This window comes from Camelus bactrianus, chromosome 19 (genome assembly GCF_048773025.1).
Source record: "Camelus bactrianus isolate YW-2024 breed Bactrian camel chromosome 19, ASM4877302v1, whole genome shotgun sequence".
NCBI classification, from domain to species: Eukaryota; Metazoa; Chordata; class Mammalia; order Artiodactyla; family Camelidae; genus Camelus; species Camelus bactrianus.
The window spans coordinates 13,350,315-13,356,950 of record NC_133557.1 but is presented as its reverse complement, the minus strand read 5'-3'; the positions used below and the strand labels follow the sequence as shown (position 1 = coordinate 13,356,950).

General features: G+C 41.5%; 1 long non-coding RNA gene across 1 annotated transcript; it reads left to right on the top strand.

The window, feature by feature from the left end:
- The first annotated feature begins 1,736 nt into the window (after positions 1 to 1,736).
- On the top strand, positions 1,737 to 6,636 carry LOC105073513 (uncharacterized). Its single transcript, XR_835704.3, has 2 exons — positions 1,737 to 2,066; positions 2,416 to 6,636. It is a non-coding gene; the product is annotated as an uncharacterized LOC105073513 (long non-coding RNA).

Genomic DNA, 6,636 nt, shown 5'->3' with positions numbered 1-6,636 from the left:
TAATTATAAAAGCTAGCAGTATAATTCTCAACCATTTTATTCCCACGTGACCTATCAGCAATGTTTGACACTGTTGATGAAACACTTCTCCCCTGAAACACTTTCTTCATTTACTTCCAGGACATTACATTCTTGTGGTTGTTCTCCTACCTCTCTGTTCACTCTGCAGTCTCCTTTGCTGGTTCCTTCTCATCAGCCTGATCTCTACACAGCAGAGTACCCCAGGGTCAGGCCTCAGATGTCTCTGTCTCTCTCTGTGTACTCCCTTGGTTCTTTCAAGCAGCCTCATAGCTTTAAAGATATCTATATGCTGATGATTCTCCCAAAGGGAGAGCTCACACTTTCTCCTGAATGCCAGACTCATAAATCCAACCGTTGACTTGACATATTCACTTGAATGTCAAATAGGCATTTCAAACTTACCGTGTCCAAAACGGAACCCCTGATATTCCCCCCCAGAACCCCATCCTCCCACAGTTTTTCCCATCTCACTTAATGGCAATTCCTGCCATCAACTGCTCAGGCCAAAAGCCTTGGAGACATCCCTGATTCCTCTCTTTCCCACTTCACATCTGGTCTGTCAACAAATCCTGCAGGCTGGATCTTATATTTATCCTGAATTTGACCACTTCTTGTCATCTTTGCTGCCATCATCCTGGTAGAAGCCATTATACCATTTCATCCCGTTGACTGCAATGGTCTACTAGCTGGTCTCCCTGCTGCTACCTCTGACCCCACTCAGCTATCCTCCATGCCACAGGCCATAGCCCTCCAACGGCTCCCATTTCACTCAGAAAAAAAACACCAAATTCCCTTTTCCGTCTTTCACATTATGTAACTGCTTTAACTTCTACACGCTTGTTTGCTCACTCAGCTCCAGCCTCTTTGCTGTTCCTGGATCAGGCCAGCGCCAACGCTTTTGCTTAAGGGCCTGTGCACTGGCTGCTCCCTCTGCCAGAAGGGCTCTTCCATCTGACATCCCTTTGGATGGCTCATTCCCTCACCTGCAGATGTCTGCTCAAAAGTCACCTGGCCACCATCTAAAACATCCCACGCTCACTTTTTTTTTCTGTAGCACTTTCACTTTTATGCATTTTAAGGATTGTCTGTTTTCCCTACTATAATGTAAATTTCAATAGGGTATAAATTATCGTGCGGGGTGGGGGGGTTCGTTTGTTTTCCTTCACTGCTGCCTTCCCCAGTGCTTGTGAGGTACATAGTAGGTGCTCAGTAAATAGCTGGTAAATACGCGAACGAATGAAAGATTGTAAACAGCCTCCTAGTCCAACAGTGTGGGTGTGAGGGAGTGGAGAAATACGCATGCTCAGGGAATTCTGAAAAATTACCGTTTCGAAGGGCAAGCCAGGAGGCTGTCCTGATCTCACGCGACACCTCCTTCGTCCTTCCTCCCGCCGGAACGTTTCAGTCCCGGAACCTTGGCTCGCGGGTCCCAGCGCGAGGGCACTTCCGGTACCCCTCCTCTCTGACTAGCGAAGAGAACTGCCAAGTCAGTTCCGGCAGAGCGCGGTGAGAAACAGACTGCGGCTTTCTCTCCCGGGGCCCTCCAGGCCCTCCGGCCTCAGGCCGGAGGGTGAGCTGGGGGGCCCGGGGACAGGCTGCGAGCTGTGTCCTGCAGAGCCCCAGAGCCCTCGCTGCGGCCGCCCACGGGCGGGGTTCAGCCCTTGAAGCAGCAGCGACCCTCTCCCCCACCCCCACCTCCGAGACCTAATGGCGGCGGCCCCTTGGAGCCCGGACCTCGCCGACCGCGCGGTCTCTTGGCTGAACGCTGCAGAGCTTAGGCGAAGCCTCCGCCAAGCTGCCGAGGACGTGGCGCCTTTGGGCGTCGGGCGTGGCAGGGCGAGAAGAATGGCGGCCACTGGAACGCTGCGGAGGGCCGTTAGATCCTCGAGGGCCCAAGAAGGCGGTTCTCCATGGACACCAGCTTGGCCAGCCTTAGGCCTTGGGGCTGCGCAGATCCGGGACCTGGGGTGACCGCTCAGTCCCAGGCGGACGAGACCTCACCTCGTCTGGTCAACGACGGACAAAGGCCTTAACGGGCCCGGAAGGTGAGCGGAACCCTCGTCCACCACGGGTGGAACGGTTAGTGGGCCATCGGGCGGTTGGTCGTCGTTCTACCAAGACCTTGATCTCGGAAGATAGAAATGGTAGAATAAAGTACCACGTTTGGCTAATCGGAAGTGCCACCACCCTTTGGGAAGATCTGCCGGCCGTTTATAGAAGGCCTGTGTATATAATATGAAAAAGCTGCTCTCAACTTTCCCCTCAACCTTTCAAAAGAAAACTTTTGCCACATCTAGACCTACTAGATGTAAAGAGGTTGCCGACGTATGATAAAGTAGAGTTAGAAAATCACATGTCTTGTAATTGCCTATTTGTTTTTTTTAAAAATCATAGAAATGTCTTCAGGAAATGACTTTTTTGAAATGGAATTGTTTGACCTCCTCTAGAAGCGACATCAGGAGCGACACAGGTCCACGTTTGTTCAGTGAGTTAGAGGACATGGAGTGGAAAACCGTGCGTGAAGAGGAAGAAAAGAAGGTTCCATGCCAGACTGGTCATACTTAGAAGACACTTCCATATGATAACCATTGTCTTGTGTCTGCATTTTATTCCTCACTACTGTATATATAGTTGACAATGCTAAGTACTTTTTTGAAATATCTAGTCTTCCTAGATGTTCTGAAGTGCCTGATATATATTAAAAGTAGAGGTAGTAAAAACATTTTGTAAATATCTTTTTGTTAAAATTCATATGAAATATTGTTTATTTTGTGGGGGATTGGCCACACCACCTCTTTGAACAGTACACACTGCGTTTGTGCACTGGTTCAAGGTAGGGGGAAGGAGAAGGAAGTGCAAAGAGCTCTGTGCCAGTGTGTTAATAGTGACACAAGGTTAACCATTGTCCTTTTTATATTCATGCATTTTGTTTCACTTTGCTGTGTATATAGTGTATATAATGGACAAATGAGTCCTAATTTACAACATCTAGTCTTTCTAGATGTTAAAGAGGTTGCCAGTGTATGACAAAAATAGAGTTAGTAAACTAATACATTTTTGTACATTTTGTGATAAAATTTCTAGGAAAGACTGTCTTCTGAAAATTTGAGCATTATAGTCCTCTGAGTTGGTGGAGGAGAGAGGGAGGGAAGGGGGTTGGTCTTAGGCTATAATGCTCATGTTTCAAAGACACTTGCAGATTATAACTATTACATGTGTGCAGTTTATTCAGGACTGCTCTGTATATAGTGGACAAATTAAGTCCTTATTTGAAACATCTAGTCCATCTAGATGTTTAGAAGTGCCCGACGTATGTTAAATGTAGAGGTAGTAAAATATCGCTTTGTAAATATCTTTTTGCTAAAATTTATAAGAAATTCTGTCTTTTGGGAATGGAATAGTTAAACCACCTCTGTGAGCAGTATATTATTGTCTATACTTGTTCAGTGGTTCAGAGGTGGTGGGAGGGAGGGAAAGAATTACAAAAGGTAATATGCTAGTTTGTACCTGGACTTTTACAGATAAAATCATTTTTTGTATGTTATGTGCATTTTGTTTTGCTGTGTAAATAGTGTATATAATGGACATATGAGTCCTAATTTTGCAACATCTAGTCTCTAGATGTTAAAGAGGTTGTCAGTGTATGAAAAGTAGTAAAATTAGCACATTTTGTACGCTTTGTGTTGAAATTCATAGGAAAGCTCATCTTCTGTAAATGACTTTTGGGTGTGAATTTGTTCAGCTACCTGTAAGCATTACACATGCCTGTACTTGTCCACTGCATGGTGGTGGAGAGAAGGAAGTGAGGGAGGAACTGGTTCAGGCCAAAATGGTCATATTTAGAAAATACCTCAGCTTATAACCATTGTTAGGTGTGTGCAATTTTATTTAACAGTGCTGTGTACATAGTGGATATAAGTTCTTATATGAAATATCTAGTCTTTCTAGATATTTAGAAGTTCTTGATGTATTTAAAAAGTAGTATTAGTAGAATAGTGCTTCTTGTACATAGCTTTTAAAAACTTGGGAAATACTGTCTTTGGAAGTGGAATTGTTAAACCTCTCTGAACAGCATACTCTGCTTGTTCACTGGCTTGAGGGAGGTGGAAGGGAAGATTGCAAAAGATGTTTTGCTAGTGTGTACTAGAAATTTTGAACTTACCTATTGCTTTATTTGTTACATGCATTGCATTTAACTTTACTGTATATATTATGTATATACTGGACAAATGGGTCCCAATTTTATAATATCTAGTCTCTAGATATTAAAGAGGTTGACAATGTATGACAAAAGTAGAGTTAGTAAACTAACACATTTTGTACACTTTGTGTTAAAATTCATCGAAAGGCTGTCTTCTGAAAAGGACTTTTGAAAATGAAGTTGTAAATTGCATCTAAGTGACACATGTGCCTGTACTAGCCCATTGTTGGATGAGTGATGGAAGGAGTTGGGAGAAATGAAGGGTTCTAGACTAGAATGTTCCTACAGAGAAGACACTTTAAGATAAAACCATTGTTACATGTGTGTAGTTTATTCAACACTACTGTGTATATAGTGGACAAACTCAAGTCCTTATTTGAAACATCTAGTCTTTCTAGATGTTTAGAAGTGCACAAAGTATGTTAAAAGTAGAGGTAGTGAAATAACATTTTGTAGATATCCTTTTGTTAAAATTCATATAAAATACTGTCTTTTAGAAATGGAATGATCAAATGATCACCTCTCTGAGCAGTACACGTTATTTTATTTGTGCTGGTTTGAGGAGGAAGAAGTGCAAAGGGCTTTATACCAGTACGTTTGTAGTTAGGCAAGATTAACCATTGTCCCATACGTACGTCTGCATTTTGTTTTACTTAGCTGTGTATATAGTGTACATAAAGGACAAACGTCCCAACTTACATCTAGTCTTCCTAGATGTTAAAGAGGTTTCCAGTGTATGACAGAAGTAGAGTTAGTAAACAAATACATTGTGCATACTTTGTGTTCAAATTCATAGGAAAGGCTGTTCTGAAGATTTGAAATTGTTAACATCCCCTCTGAGCATTACAGATGCTTATTACACTTGCCCGCTGGGTTGATAGACATGAGAAGGGGAAGGGTTCTAGGCCAGAGTGTCCTGTTTAGACGACACTGAGATTATAGCCTTTATAGCCTTTGTTTGCTACTATGTGTATGTATAGCAGACAAACTTAAATCCTTATCTAAAATACTTGTTCTCTCTAGATGTTTAAAAGTGCACAACATAAGTTAAAAGTAGAGTTAAGGTAACGCCTTTAAGTATTTTTTTCCTGTTAATCCATAGGAATGGTTGTATTTGGGGAATGGAATTGTTAAACCTGAGTCTTGGAGAGTATGCTGACTGTTCACTTGGGGGGGGGGGCAGGGAAGGAAGTGCAGAGAGAAGGGTTCTGTGCCCATGAGTCTTTAGACAAGTTGAGATTGTCTAATGTTCTGTCTGTGTTTTAGTTAATATTGCTGTATATTAAAGAATAAACACATCCTAATGCCTGAAGTATATTAAAGTAGAGATAGTAAAATAATCCCTTTATAAATGCCCTTTTGTTGTTTTTTAGGAAGGGCTATATCTTCTGGGAGTGTCTGTTAATCCACCTCTTGGAGCTAAATGTAGTCCTGTACTTAGTCGCTGAAATGCTGGAGGAGGGTAAGAGGAAGGGTGAAGGGAAGGGCTCTTGGCTGATACCTCCAAATCTAGAAAACAGTTTTAGGTTATAACCATAGGTCTATGTGTGTGCATTTTTGTAAAGTACCTATGTGTATTGTGGATAAGGTTCATTCTTTACTTTGCAACATCTAAGCTTTTTAGATGTTATGAGGTGACAACGTATGATAAAAAGTAGAGCTAGTGAATTAACCAATTTGTAAATATCTTTGATGTAACTGATAAAAAAGCAGCATCTTGGACATGGAACTTAAACTGTCTCTGAGAAATGTATGTGAGAACTTGTTAGGTTGGCAGCAGGGGGGCAGAAAGAGTATTAAAGGGAGGGGTGTATGCAGATGTGTCCATATTTGGATGATAACCGTTGATTTGTGTGCATCTCTTTGGGCTGTACTATAAGAATACATTGTTAAGCAATTCAATGGAAACATACCTCCTTGCTAATATTTTAATAGTATAGGTTGGGTAATGAACCCTCTTAGAAGCATTATACTTCATGTACTCTGTTGCTTTATGTCTCATTTTTAATTGCATTAAGGGAATATAGTACTTTAATCATAACTGCCAATATCTTTATCTAGAGGCCTGTTGCCATTTCTTATTTTTATGAAATTTTTGTTGCCAAGAAAGGATTACACTTTTCCTTCCAGATTGAGTTGGTGTAGTGTATTGGTTATCAAAATATTCATAGTTTTGGGACTCTGGAATGGTAAATATTCATGATATATGAAAAAGCATGATGCCTAATTGTATGATCTTAATTACATAAAAATGGATGCTTAGTTATGTAGATACACAAATGAGACCTAGGAGGACACATCAAACTGTAAACTGCTTGTGATTATGGATTACTCTGTTTTTTGCTTATTGTGTTTTTTGGTTTCCTATTATGCACATGTTAGCTTTCAAGAAATAAATGTTATTTTAAAAGCCA